General features: G+C 36.5%; 1 protein-coding gene across 1 annotated transcript in view; it reads right to left on the reverse strand.

Moving 5' to 3' along the window:
• Window positions 1-15,894, reverse strand: part of CAMKMT (calmodulin-lysine N-methyltransferase) — a 222,272-nt gene that overhangs the window by 43,931 nt on the left and 162,447 nt on the right. The window lies entirely within an intron of this gene.

The raw sequence follows: 15,894 nt of genomic DNA on the forward strand, positions 1-15,894 counted from the left end.
ACATAAACATACATATAGATCTATACATACACATACAATTGTCAACGTTAAAAGTTATATAAAATTTATTTCTATGAAACTTCTGACATTTGGGGATTCACATGAACAGCAAAGTGTTTGTGTTTATTTAGGTCCTTTTCTCTTAGGTTTTATTAGGTCAGGCATCAGCCTGACTGCAAGGGACACTGACCAGCAACACATGCTAAGGACAAATACAGGACTAGGGAAACAATGCAGCATGATTTTTAGTTGTGGCTCAGGAAGTTCCTGAGGAGGAGAGGAGACACTAGTGATAAATTCTCTTTAATAGTCACCAGAGGATTTTTCTAGTTGTTCTGTGGACTGTGGTAAACTTTACATTGCTGCAACATCCATGGCAGGAAGCACCACAGTTTTACTGTGCTGTATAAAGAAACATCTCCTTGCTCTTGTTTTGTACTTGAATCCCTGTCATTTTCATTTGAGGCCCTCTAATTCTCGTATGGCAATACAGAAGTAATCACGCTTTTTTCACCTGATCTGTATTATTCATGACTTTATAAGCTTCCATCATAAAAACTTACACCAGTCATTGTCAACCCTGGCAAGTACTTGGAGGCATCCATGCAAATTTATCCCTTCAACAGGCTTCACTCATGAAACTCGCTGTTTCGTCAGACCAGTTTCCCACCTCACTTGAGCATCTAACTGAAGTGCTGTGGCCCACGGAAAGGGCAGCACAGATCCTGCGTGGCTTGCATGCTCTCCTGCAGGCATCAGTCTCCATTACTGGAGGGAGCCTGTAGAAAACAGACTTGTACTCAGGCACTTGAGTTAGATTCCCAAAGTTAAGGGATGATGAACAAAGGCACATGTGGCCAAATTACAGTTGTATGTGTTTTTCATCTGTTGTTGCTTAGCAATGAAAAAACATGCTTACATGTCTATCCACAGGCAAAACCCAGGGTTTGCCTGCCTGCCCCCACAACACACAGCATTATGAATTACTGTTACAGAAACTTAATATTATGAACTACAGACACTTCAATGGTTTCAGTAAACTTAAAAACAGACATGTGGGAGCATCCTTTAGATATTTCTAGACAGGTAAACTGAATTCCATGCGGCCTACTATTGCATCCTTTCAGCCATTTTTTATAATTTTTTATTCTCAAGACTTTAAAAACATCACCAACATATTTTATAGAAGTTTGGGAGAAAAACTGTCTTCCTTTTAAATCCCTTAGGGGCTGACTGCAACCATCAAATATATAATTCTTCTTTTCCATCTAGTAAGTATTCTGAACTACCCTTACTTATAGTGATAAACAATGAAAACTTATGAATGTGTTGTCTGCATGCAGATCAAGCAAAAGCCTAGACAGGATTTGGCCAAAACTCTGCATATAACTTTTGTATGACAATGATCATAAAGGTAAAAAAAAATAGAGTGACAATTCATATGTATGACAAAAACACTAAAGCAATATTGCTATTTGTCCTGTTCATGACAGTTTAGACTGACTAGATGTTTGTGAATTTGCTATTTTGCTTAGGCGTCCTAAGGGTTAAAATAAAATATTCACACACGACTACCCATTCTTCAGTGAAACATACACTAAGAATTGTACAGGATTTTCCATCTCCCTTTTGAGCATTTCAATGCTTTTGAGCATTGAAATATGCTAAAATGACAGATTTTGCAATAAATATAATAACTGTTTAAATATTTTAGTGTATAATATAAAGAATGTTTCAGTTTGCAGTGACTGGTGTATACTCAAGCAATAAAAGTGCTTTTTTAATATTTAGTGAAGACACGGTTAATTTAATACCATTTATAATACTCATATCTCACATTACAAAAAAACCCCCACACCCACAAACACAAAAAACCTAAACCCTTTTATAGCAAACTTTTAGCCTGAGTGAGTTTTAAAAATACTTGTCAGTTGTAGTAAAATCCTTCAACATCTGAGTTTTCAGTACCCTCAGTCAAATGTCTCTCACTTTTCTACGGTTATTATTGAAAGGGCACTTTGAATGGTGTCAGTAAATCTTTTATGAGGGGTCACTGTTCTTTCCCCTGCTACCATTACAATGTTGATACCGGCTGAATCTGCAGGTGTATCAGATAGCTCTGTGCTGAGAGAAGGGTAAAGCACCTTTGGAAAGACAATGCTTTTCTTTAGGCAGATGCCAGCAATGCACGCGACTCTCCCCACTCCCTTCCCCCACAGGGAAGGAAGTATCACCTCGGCAATGATATAAGTGGCTGGCAGCTAAAGAAGCAGGAGTCAGGAGGTCCTTCACAAGCACAGGTCTCAAGTGTGGAAGAACACACTGCTTCCAGCTAAGCCGAGAAGCCAGAATACCTGCGTTAATTTTAGTAAAAGGAAAAGCTTTTCGTGCATGAACAGGTAGGTAAGCCTCTTTACCTTCAAAACAGGGATAAGCTTAAAGATCCACGTGGAGGAGTTTGCATTCTGTCTTCTTCCCCTTCACTCTGACCTACATTCACCAACACAATGACCTACATTTTGAAGTTGCAAGTTCTGCTTCTGTTAGAAAACACACAGCTGTAATGCAGAAATGCAGCAATTCCTATGAGTTAACAGCTAGTACTAAGTTGTGAAAAGCATAATTTATTTCCTGCAAACACATACATATGGATATGGATTGTTTCCTGTCAACATACTTAAAATAATTATTTCATATTTAAAATTATTCTCATTTTTTATTATGAATTTGATTATAAATACGTAACATTGAATGGGTACCCAATTTCATGTGCAATTACTTACATATTATAGTCAATTTATACATGTATAGGCAAAAGAATATCAAAAGGCCCCCAAATGGTGCTTGTATTTAAAAGGCTATAAATATACTAGACAGAGGGGTTAAAAATCTCACTGTCCAAAGAAATAGAGAGAAACAAGAGTTTCCTTTTGCAAAAATAAATATTTTGCAACATTTACCAGAGGTTTTAAAAATCTTTATCACTTTGATAAATACAATGTGAAAACAGAGAATAGTTGCCAGAAATCATCGGAATGTCATTGAAACAAAAAAAATGTGTTGGTGTTTCAAGGAGAGCCTCAAGAAGGACTGTGATTTGGCATGTCTGAAGACATGGGAGAGAGACAGTGCTCACAGAGCAACACCTGCCTGCATTTCAACTCTTGGCAAGTATCCTTTCACCATTAGGATGGAGTAGGAGATCCACTACAAATGTGCTGTAAGAGTGATGGTCTATTTCCAGACTGTTTCATCATACTTACTACAGTAGTAGGGGTAGAAAAACATTATCACTAAATAGTATGATGATGGATGGGGAAATGCTATATATGCAGAGACATACAAAATACAGGCATTTCTACAGCACTTATCACCACATCATGAAATCTCACCATAGTAATGGAGTCTAACTCACAAGAACTTGATGGCATCATGAATTTCTATTGTCCCAGTTTTGCACATTAGGAATCAAACTAGAAGACAGAGGCAGATTAAGTTACTTAAACACACAGTATGAAATTATGGGAAGGCCAAGAAAAAAACCTGAGTCATCCTAACACCCTGGGGTATGATGTAACCAAACAAGACACCCAAACTTTTCCTACAGAGGAACAACACTCACAGAAATCACAGTAATGCTAAGAACACATATATTAAGTTGGTTTTATTACTCTCATAGTGTTTGCTATCAGAAGGTGTCTGGTCCTTCTGCACTGCCCATGGCACAACAGTTCTTTAAAGCAACCTTCAACCTAGGTGGACTAAATCACACGTAGACAGCCTTCTGAGGATGTTTTGTTTTAACCATCGGGTGGAGCACCACTAGTCCAAAGCAACACAAAACCTGTGTTTCTTCTGCGCTGAATCTAAAAATGTTGAATCCTGTATGATATTACAGAATATTTTCTACTAGAAACAAATTATACAGTATTTAAAAAAAAATAATTATTGTTTCTCCTCCGTGGCTTTTTACGATAGGTTACAAAGAATGCCGTCACACATTTGGAAAACAAATATTGAGATCTGATGTGAAGTTCTTAAAGAACAGCATGTTATTAGAAAATTCTCTCTAGAGAATTCTCTAGAGTGCTGAGAATTTTGATTATTGGAGCCATTATGCCTCTGCACTGCTCCACAGGTACAAAGAAGTCACAGTAGCTACTGATTACGTTAACTGCAATAGTGCAAGATTAGTGCAACTCTGCTCTACCGTCTGCCAGTGCTACACACAGGAAACAAAGGGGCAACTGGAGTTGACAAGTGAACCTTCCCTTGAAGCTCTGAGTAGGAGGTATAAAGCTGTCCTACAACTGCTTCACTTGTGCTAGGAGATTAAGAAGTTCCTTTCCAAGCTAAGCCAAAGTTTTGTCACTTTTTTCTAGCACTTCATGTGGCCACATGTACTGACATCTGATCTCAAAATTCAAATTTTTGTCTTTTATTTACACTATTGAACTATGAGATGTCTTTCTATTCATTCGAAGTTTCAAGTAAATTTTGCACAAATCCTATCTTAACCCTCAAAAGCAAAGACAATTTAAATTTGACTACATGAAGTCACCTTATTTGCTTTAATATGCATCAAGGCAAGAGGAGAAAAAGCATAATAGGCAGAGATTAATAATGTCTCAAAAGAAGTACCAACAATCACACTGAGCAATGATGAATTGTTTTCTGACCCTAAGAAAACAATTATCCCTCCTGACACCAAGTCACATTGTTGGCGGGGAGCAGAAAAACCTCCGGCACCAGAATGGACTGTGCAGAGGTGTTCAAATTAAGTACCTATCCAGACAGGCAATTATTCCTCATCTCTGCTAAAAGACTGTAGAGTGGATGGAAAATCCCCAAAACTAAGATATGTACTGGAACAGGCTATTCTACAAATAGAACATAAGGAATTCTAGGAATTTAAAATAAGGTCCTTCTACTCTTACTGTAGCATCATTACAATCCCAATTTTACAGTATCAAACCTTACTTTTCCACTGACCATGCCTTATATTCAAGTCACAAGGGAAGGTAAGTTTGATGATTTTATCCTGGTTAGTTTTAGTGTGGATCACCACCACTGTGCGTAGCAAGAAGCAGGGTACACCTGCTGGAGGTCCTGGAGAAGTAAGACAGCAGGTCAGAATCAAGGTTCAACAGCACAGTAATTTGGAGTAAATTTCAAAATAAGGCTCTAACCAATATTATGAGCCCTTCTGTCAGTGCAGCACTAAAATTCACTTCCATGTCAAAGAAAAAGCATGATATTATGAATAGCACAATTAAGACTAAGTACAAAGCAGATTCACAGTGTATGTCTGCCAAATATACCTTGCTAGTAACACATAACATGGTTGTTCTAATCTGAGTAATTGCTTGAGTAAAGACTACTTGTACTGCTGTAGTTAGTTTGCATGGATAGCTCTCAAAAATTCTTCTAGCTCTCAACCTTCTTCAAACTCCATATCTCAAGTCCCTTTTCAATACAATTTTATCATAAAAAATGTTGCTTAGTATGGTCAGAAAGTAAAGATTTTTTTTTTCCATTCACTTGTTCACACAGCATGCAAAATGTGACACAGATGAAAGGATAATCAGTAATCCAGGTTATCTAAGATCCCACCTAAGGTGTATTGAATCTGAAAAACATAAACACATGTAGCAAGGCACTAATACCACAAATATTCACATTTTTAGCTTCCATAAAATGCACGTATTGAAGAGTGTAAACTTTTCATAGAAAATTATTTTCATAATATTCTAAAGACAGGACTGATCACTTTAGTAAAATTAAGAAATAGAGGGAATTGCTAAGTGAGGAAAAAGCCCACTGAAAAAACCTCTTATTTCATTCTGTTTGCAGTACACAAAACCCCTATTTCCAAACTTGCACCCACAAGTTTAAGTTTACACCCATCTGCAACAAAAGCAGATAAAAGAGGGGTCATCGTCACCTGGTTCCAGATGGTGTGCCTGGAATTGGAAAACTATTTTCCTATAAAATTTAATTACAGCAGATTTTCAAAAGGAGAACAACTACAGAGTACTGTGCCCTTCTGGACGTTTGACCACATCAAATGTCAACATAAGAGCTAACCTGTTTTGAAAGTCCAATTGTCTAATCTGAGGCTCTGCATTCTGATATTTACCCCAAGTGTATTTGCAAGCAAGCAACTTCAGTGATAAATGCACACACTGCGAAAAAAAAGTATTTAATAGCCTTTACAGTACCACCTTACACCTGTGCCTTACTGCACCTGACTTTTGCACATGGCAAACCACCTTTTAAGTTCAGTGAAGAGGAGTAATTTGAGGCAGGGAGAATGGCTAGCTTACTTTTCCACAGCAGGAATGCTATAAGTGAGTTTGAAAGGTACAAGAACACCAGAAGAAATAGAAGATATAAAGAAAACCACATCTAACCATTTTTCCCTATGCGCATACATTTAATAGAAACTCTTGTCTCTCAATCTAAAGCAGAATTCATGATATTCAGATCATTGAAAAATATGTATAAGCACTGGCTGAGATCTTCAGCCTAGGCAAAATGGCCTCAGCACTGTATCTCTCACTTTCATTCTCATTATTATTCATGACTAGGAGGGAAACATGATGGTCTGCAATCTGCAAATTTCTTTTAGAGCACAAACTTAAGAGGCTCAGTGGAACTGATGTGGAAATACAGTAACAAGTCAAAGCTGTAAATGTACGCATATCTCTTCCATAAGAAAAATCAGCAAACTATACAAATCTACTTGTATGATTGTCTTTAACATCCTTTTTTCAAATGAATGAATTTGATTGTGTTGTGTGGTTTTTTTTTACCTAGTTTTCAAATAGTTATTAAAAATTAAACAACACTGGAACAAACCTTTTGTGATTATAGCCTTCATTCTCCTGCAAAAAACTGGATCTATAAATTTATGTACCATTGTAGATGTAAATTACAAAATTTTATATTCAACTATATTAAAACATCTATTCCAAAAATGATTACCAGTTGTGAAAAGCAGACAGGCTTATCACTTGCTGTCAGTTGTTCATGTCTAGTTAAGCAATAATGTGCTAAAACTGCTCTTTTGTTTTGTGTAAGAATTTTGGCAATAGAAGAAATGAACACTCGTTTAATAAAAACTCAGGCTGCTTTTTGCTTTGATGGAGGAAGCAGCTGCCTGTTTTCATTTGCTGCAGAGCAGCAAAACCCATCAATATAATAAGCAGCTTAGATGCATCCATCCACAGCATCTGTAAGGATATAGGGCTATTCGCTCAAAACCAATCCTTGGTTTAATTTTAACAAAGATGTGTCTGACATATTTGAAAATGCATTATAATAGGGTTTTGAAATACTAGCATTTTTTCTTTTCTTTTTAAATACTTTTCACAGATTTTGAAAGGCAAGTATACATATTGGAATGATAGAAATGATAAAACAAATATTGCTATAGCAAACAGCAGCACTAGCCTAAAAATGCAAAGACGGAACATTAAGAGATGCCTTCGGGTTCACAGACTCTCCTGTCCCTTGAAAATATAGAAAAATAGTATTTCAATCTTTTCAATAAAGAGTTTTTTCACCATAAGCAAGAGCAGAGAAAGACACTAGAAATAAGTATCAAAGAAAAAAAACCCTGCAAAGATCATAGATACATTATACAACTGTATTTCTTGAGATACAATTTTCCTTCCCTCCCTCATGCTTTGTTAAAAGTAGATAGATTAATATTAATGCTCATTTCCAAAGATACTTATCAAATTGTTTTGTACTATTGCCTGAAAGTAATATAATTTTGTACTGTTTCAGCAGCATGAGTTTGTCCCAAGTGACAATTTCTAATTGCAATAAAATTTTTTAATTAAAAATAGAGTTATAGGACTTTCATATATAATTACAAAAACAGGTAAGAGGGAGATAAAAGACCACCTGAGATATAAACCATAAAACTCTATTTTCACTCTAAAAATGTGATATGGCACATTTATATTATTAAAAATTCTTAAGACTTTATTATTATTTTAGTGCTGTTCGGCTTCCTAAGACCTTTCTAAGCTGAGCTTTTAGATGATTTGCACATTAACTGAGAAGTCAGATAATTCTTAATCCTCCTCTTTTTCAGATCCAATAATGGATAAGGGAGCATCTTAGCATGATCAACTAGCAATCTGCCTAGCCTGAGTGGTAGTACACCTGAATTTAGGATTAGTCATCCGGTTTTCATAATATCTGATTTAAATGAGCACTCATTCTGGGAAGGGTAGAAAAAAAATTTTCAGTGATATTTGAACTGTACCACTTAAATACTTAATAAATTTTGAGTGCATGTGTATTTATTTGCTTCACAAACAGAAAGCTATACAGAAATGAAGATTTTAAAGAAACGTTTTCAGACAAATAGTTGGATAGTTCAATTAAATAAATGCTTTTTTCAGTATTCACAATAGCTTATAGATATAATCAACCGTATCTCAGCTATAGCCCTGTACCTCTATCTAGTCAATTCCAATATCTTAATTTCACTTTTGTCTAGAGATGAAGTGAGGAAACTAGTTGGCCTGGGGTTTTTTTGTGTGTTTTTTTCATGGCTTTTTTGGGTTGGTTTTTTTTTTGGTTTGGTTTTTACAGATATATCATGGGTAGAGAAGGTAAAACCTGTAGATTAACCCTTGTTACTAATATTGCTTATCTTCCTCAAATATTTGATACAGAACATGGAAGTTTGGGTAACTGATCTAGGCATCCTTATAAAATAAAGTGGAATTTACTTGGGAGATTTTGATTGTGTTCAGAAATGGTGTCTAGAGCTTGGATTTCTTGTGTTTGTTTTTTATTTTTTTTTATTTTTTCCTATCAGATTAACTAAACAAAGACAATACCTTTTTGCTCCTAGTAGCTTCTAATTCAGTATTTTTCTCTTTTATCAAACTCTACCATTCTACATAATTTACCAAACTATTAGAATCATCTGCTCTGTGCTGCCAGGAGATATTAATTGTGTGCAAGTGGAAATAATAATTGTGTGCACAGTTCAGTTTGAAGGCTTTGGACCATCTCTCTTTAACAAAACAGTGTACCTCAGTACTTGGAACTTCACATACTGGCAAAAGCTGACCATGCATCCTATATATTCTTAAATGAAATCCTTAGGTCACCATATTCAATAAGCCTTGATTCTTTCTCCAGGGGTATCTTCAACGGGTGCTAAGTCTGCAATTTTTTAAAGTCTACACTACTGGCAACCATCTTGCAGCAGATGCCCCAAATCTCCCAACATTACTAAACCTTGTTTTCATCTCTCACATGGAATTAGATTTGTAACGAGTTCTTTAAGTGAGAACGCCGCACAAGGATGAACCACTCTCAGACATCTCATCTATTTACAGACCTACATTCCATATGAATTTAGACCGTAAGAGTGAAGGCAAATAGTATCATTTATAGTGAGGGAAAATATTTAAAGTTTTTTTTCTGAAAGGCTAAGGATTAAATAAGCACAGATCCTTCCAGATCAAGTTTGACATTCATAGGGCAACACAAGAGAACTTACACTACCATTGCTCATGGCTGCTTTTTTGCCTGAAGAGGTTTCAAGACCATAGCTGTTGATCTGGCACTTTTCATGAGCACTAAATACAACAGGACAGATCTTCAGCTGGTATTATGTGGTATTATGCCAGTGTATCCCAGCCAATGAACCAGCCCTGAATTTGAAATATGCAGGTCTTTCTGAGAAACTAAGTGGCCTTCATTATGTTAGTATATGCTAATAATACTGCTTTGGATCATTTTGTAGAGTCAAATCCAAGGGTATCCCTCCCAGGAAATCTATGTTTCAGTGAGTTATGTTAAGGGAGGATACAAAAGTGATAAGAGTAGAATTTAGTCTCCAAAGTGGCCTGAAATATTAACAACCAATTTTCCCTGATTACCTTCACATTTCCCATGTTACTGTAATAAACTATGACCTAACTGACCACATTCTTATTTCACAAGGCATAAATAATGCAAAAGAGCAACACAGGTGCTACAAGAATTCTGCTGAAAAATGTTGTAGAGCTATATAAACATTTACTCTCTTACACTCTGACACAGAAGTGCTCTTAGGTCAAGAATAATGTGCTTTGACTAAGATATATAGCTTAGGGGCTTACGCCATTTTTCAGTGTTGAAAGAATATATTTCAGAACATCCAGTAGATTGAGTCTCAGAAACAAAGGCACAAAACCAAAGCAAATCATTACAGAATCACAGAATCATCTAGTTTGGAAAGGACCTTGAAGATCATCCAGTCCAACCTTTAACCTAGCATTGGCAGTTTCCAACTACACCATATCCCTCAGCGCTATGTTGACCCGACTCTTAAACACCTCCAGGGATGGGGACTCCACCACTGCCCTGGGCAGCCCATTCCAACGCCTAACAACCCGTTCTGTAAAGAAATACTTCCTAATATCCAGTCTAAACCTTCCCTGGCGCAACTTGAGGCCATTCCCTCTTGTCTTATCACTCATTACTTGGTTAAAGAGACTCATCCCCAGCTCTCTGCAACCTCCTTTCAGGTAGTTGTAGAGGGCGATGAGGTCTCCCTTCAGCCTCCTCTTCTCCAGACTAAACAACCCCAGTTCCCTCAGCCGCTCCTCGTACGACATGTGCTCCAGACCCTTCACCAGCTTCATTGCCCTTCTCTGGACACGCTCGAGTAATTCAATGTCCTTTTTGTAGTGAGGGGCCCAAAACTGAACACAGGAATCGAGGTGCGGCCTCACCAGTGCCGAGTACAGGGGTAAGATCCCTTCCCTGTCCCTGCTGGCCACACTATTTCTGATGCAGGCCAGGATGCCATTGGCCCTCCTGGCCACCTGGGCACACTGCTGTCTCATGTTCAGCTGCCTGTCAATCAACACCCCCAGGTCCCTCTCTGACTGGCAGCTCTCCAGCCACTCCTCCCCAAGCCTGTAGCGCTGCTGGGCGTTGTTGTGGCCCAAATGCAGCACCTGGCATTTGGCCTTATTGAAGCTCATACAGTTGGCCTTAGCCCATCGCTCCACCCTGTCCAGAAATTTAATTAAATGAAAGCATGAAAGAGCCTATGAGCTAACTTCATAAAAACATGTTTAGGTTTATCATTTGTAGGTCTTGAAAAAAGGTTGATCAAATTCTTAAAGTGAGCACATGTTCTCTGACTTCAGGAATTGCTGTTGTACACCAACACAGAAATTGGGTCCCATCCTTTGACACTGCAATGCTAGTGGGAGACTCTTCCCTTGTGTGCTTTATTCCGTGGTGAACACAACCCTTGGGCGACCCTAGGATTCTCCCTAGGGAGTAGCAAGGTTTTACAATATCTAACCTGTGCCACTTTATTCTTTGAGGCAGATTTTTACTAATGGCAAAGCCAACATGATAAGTCATCAGTTTCTGTAGCATTTCTTTCACAGATAGACCGTGAAACACTATGTTAAATTTGAATGCTGAACTCCTATATTAGCAGGTAGACTCTTCAATACCTAGATTATGTTTTTTCTTGATGAGTTTTTGAGCTCAGACTTTAAAAATAAAGAGGCAGGTGTATAATCTTCTGAAATTCAAACTTTCTCCTTAAGGATTAAATGTGTTGTGACATTATTTTCATATAGCTCTCCATCAATAAAGTAATAACACTGTTATAATAAGGGAAAACACTTTTTAAAAAAGTAGTTATATGTCACCATTATAGTAATTAGCAGTTAACAACAAATTTTAGCACTTTCTTGTTGTTCTCTTTTCCTGTTAAGAGTTTGAGTCACAATAAAAGAGTAATTTCCTGTTACTTCTGGGGAAGGGAGGGGGGTGGAGGAAGAAAGGATCATGAAATATATATGCAATTTTCACATATAACACACTGTTGAAAATGTAATTCTCTATGTGTTCTTTTCTGAAAATATGTTCTATATTCCTGGATTGTCTTTGCTATCAGGAGCAGGATTGAAATCTCCACTTTAGTATTTATCTGAGGCTGTGATAGCTCAGTTGTCTGCCTCCAAATGCCAAGATAGGGGGAATCTCATCAACCGGAGACCAGCTGCATGATGGGCAGTTAATAGATATATCAAACCTTAGGATATATGCTAAGCTGAGGAGATGATTGGTCGGTTGATATACTGATTGATTAGCATAGGGAGAATGGGTTTCTTCTTGACAACCTAAGATTATGCTTCAGCTAAGCTCAAATTGCTTACACCTCTTCTATTGGGTTTAAAATTACAGTCCTGTCATCTAAAATCTCTCTTCAATGAAATTTTTACCATATATAAAAATTAAAGGGAAAAAGAAAGTAGGTGCAATGGATAAGAGTAAATGGAGTAGATATATTTCACACTACTGCTGTTGGTACCACTAGAAAAAGTTGATAAGTAAATCCACTTGAAATATGTTACATATTCTGTACACTACTAGAGAGCACTTTACTATAATTTAGAGGTGGGGGGAAGTTCAAAACACTAAAAAGGAATCAGTGCTGATATTATTGCTTTAAAAAACTACAGTAGTTATTAAGCAAAGTAATTATACAGTTGTGATTCTACCAATACATTTTTGTACTCTTTACAGACATTTTCTAGGTTTCGTAGAAATGTATTTACATTGTATTATAGATATCAGAGAAATATCATATAATTGCAACAGAATGCATCACCTCACAGAGAAAGGCTTACATTCTGCAAGCTAGAGAAGCAACATATACTTTTGTATTTTTCCTTGAGAGGTCCAGAATTAGTTTCCCAAGAAAGGAGATGGAATTAAATTTACAAAATATTTTAGACTGCATCATCAGTAGGGCATGGACACCTAAAGAAAACACAATTTTTAAAAAATTACTATACTATATAATCATATGTTGCCAAAACAAATGCATTTCTTACACGTATCATCCAATCAATTTCCAGCATTATATGTTCTTCATAATACTGGGCTTTGTCAGCTGAGAAAGATACAAATGCTATCAAATAAAATTTTAAAACCCCAAACTTTTTATTATCTTTAATTTGATACTTTGAAACACTTCTCTATTTAGGCAAACAGGAATTTAGTAGTCATGTAACAAAAGGAAAGTGGTTCGTTGAAAATGTTGAAATCTGCGTTAATAAATAAGACTGGGTTTCTCAGATTTTTTTCTTCCCTTTCGTATCTGCTATGAGCGGTAGGGGATCAGCTGCAACTCAAATCCCCAGCTGAACAACCCAAATACAACTGAGTGAGCAGACTTAAAACAAGGCCATTTATTGGTGCCTGTTATGCAAACAAAGCATCCAAGTCTTAGAAACAGATGTCAACTGAAGCATATGCTTACTGTAAACTGGAATTTGATTCTCTTTATAAAAATAGACTTAAATGGGCCTTCAGAGACTAGTCTGCCTCTTGTTGTATACCACTGCCTAACTTGATTCAGCCTTAAGCTTTTTAAAAGATGAATAGACTGATATCCAAGGGCAAAAAAATAAAAGTAAAAAAAAAATTAAATGGGAAATACATGATAACATGTTGGAGCAGTTCCCAGAAGCAATTTTACAGATTTCCTCTAAAAACACAAGACAGGAAGTTCAAAGCGCAGTGCAGGTCACCTATGGCATGTTGAGTTATCAGTTTTATACTACTTAGGGTGAAAAAGGGACTTTATGTTCAAGTGGCAAGTTTAGTACTCTGCTTTTTCTTTTTTTTTCCTTTTTTTTTTTTTTTTACCTCTTCTCACATCTTGATGCCTTTTAAATGTCACTTATTTTACATGAGGCAGTTGGTGGAGACATGAGTCAACAGCAATCAGAACCATTATCCCCTGCAGCGAGCCCTGGTCCTAATGCATTATGACACCTTAGCTGGCCAGCCACCGATTTACCTTTCTGCTTCTTAGGGAATTAAGTGGCATCATGTGAAAATGGTTGTGATATGAACAGCATGGGCATAACTGGTATTAAATTTACCTCTCAGCCTAAGTGAATTTTCCTCACATGTGACTAATCAAAATGAAAGCTGTGGACATGGGCAGATCTGGCCAGCACTTCTCCACCCCTGGGATTGGGGCTATTTTGTTTTATCTCTTTGTACAAGCTGGCAGAAGTTTAAAGTGAAGGGGATAATCCAGTGCTGGTGTCTTTATGAAATAACATCCTTACATGAAGAGGCTTTTAACTGTCTGTCGCTGTCCTCTCAAAAAAAAAGAGCGTGACAATCTCATTTTGCTGAGCACCCTCCCATGAAAGGAGAAAATAATAGCCATAACAGCTATGGCTAGTACTGACCTTACATGATCCATTATCCACTAAACACTTTAAAAGTCAGTTTTACATACACTGTGGGGGAAATTAGAGAACTATCACAATCATTTTCACTTTAGTGAATTTGTCTTCTGTTTGAAGTCAGTCACTTGATATCCTCATACATAAGTCTCCGTATTGCTCCAAAAATGAAAAAGGAAGTCTTGCTTTAAAAATCGATCTGGTGCAAAAAGGTGGGAAACACATGATACTTTTCCTATTCTGATTAAGAAAGATACTGACACCAGTGAAACTCAATTTAGCTTGAACTTTCCTTGGAGTAAATGTGAAATAATACAAAAATCATTATATAATTTAGAAGTGTTCAACATCAGTACAAAAATATTTTTATCAATCATTTCAGCTGAGATTAAGTAGGTGCCAAAGAAAGTGCAGGCAGAGCAATTATCATCCTGTGCAGTCAGAAAGATATTTATTCACAGACTAGAGTGACTTGCGTATTACTACAAACCAGCTGGGAATGTTACTAACGGCAGTGGTAGATTTTCCTAAAGTACTGTAGTCTCTTTCTAACAACTTAATTGTACAGGACAAAAACTCCTGGAGCATGAAGTCCTCTCCTACTTGCAAGACTGCTCAACCTTCTGTGACTGTGAGAATTAACTTCTAATACATGAATCTTAGGCATTTACTGTTTGCTGTAAGTTAAAGTCAGTAGTAACCCATAGCTCAAATTAGAAGTATTTCTTCTAATGTTACTCAAACAAATGTTGATTATAAGCTATGACTCAGCAGCTCAAATTTTAAGATTATCCCAGTCTATCTGAACATCAGTTTTAGGTTCAAGCTGTACAAGCTGTCCTTTCTAAGTATGAAATTTGACTACATATTAGTCTATTTTTTTTCCTATTATGTTTTTATTGTGCTTCACACACCAGGGCTTGCTAAGTCCAGACGGTGCTAGAAGACTTTCAACTTTCAACAATCTATTACTTTATGTAATGCATGTTTGACTGGAGAAAAATAATAAAAAAATTAAAAAATAAGCAGAAGAAACCTATCAAGACTAAATTATGGCATCTACAATATCAAAGCATACTTTTCTTACAGAGAAACATAGAAATACACAGATTTACATCAAAGTATCTATCTCACATATAATACTCATTTTTTTAGAACCTAAACAACCACCAACAAACACCACAAATATTCTTTACACTCATTTTTAGAAATGATTGAAGATAAAGATTAGGAAGAGGGTTCAGATTTTTAATCGTTAGAAACACAGGGAAAAATATTAATCATGCATGGAGCTTGCCTGGGTAACCTTCATTTTATCAATGAGGCCACATAATTAAGGTCAAGTTAATGTAGAGATTGAAATTTAGGGAACACGTCAATTAAGATAAACAGGAAAATTACCTCTTCTCAAAAGGATTAGCCTCAAGTGGAAAGGTTGGTTCAGAAAATTACAATCCATTTGGTAAGGAAGACTGATCCACAGTAAAGTTAAATCTGAAGTGCATAGGCTGACATATTTTACCCCAAAGTGTTGCAGGAAAAAAAAATTAGAATAATCTTTCTTTTCCTTTTATTATTTTCCCTAATAAAAAATATGATTTGCACAGCAAAAATGGTTGCAGTAGGTATGACATAT

This window comes from Strix uralensis, chromosome 3 (assembly GCF_047716275.1).
Source record: "Strix uralensis isolate ZFMK-TIS-50842 chromosome 3, bStrUra1, whole genome shotgun sequence".
NCBI lineage: Eukaryota > Metazoa > Chordata > Aves > Strigiformes > Strigidae > Strix > Strix uralensis.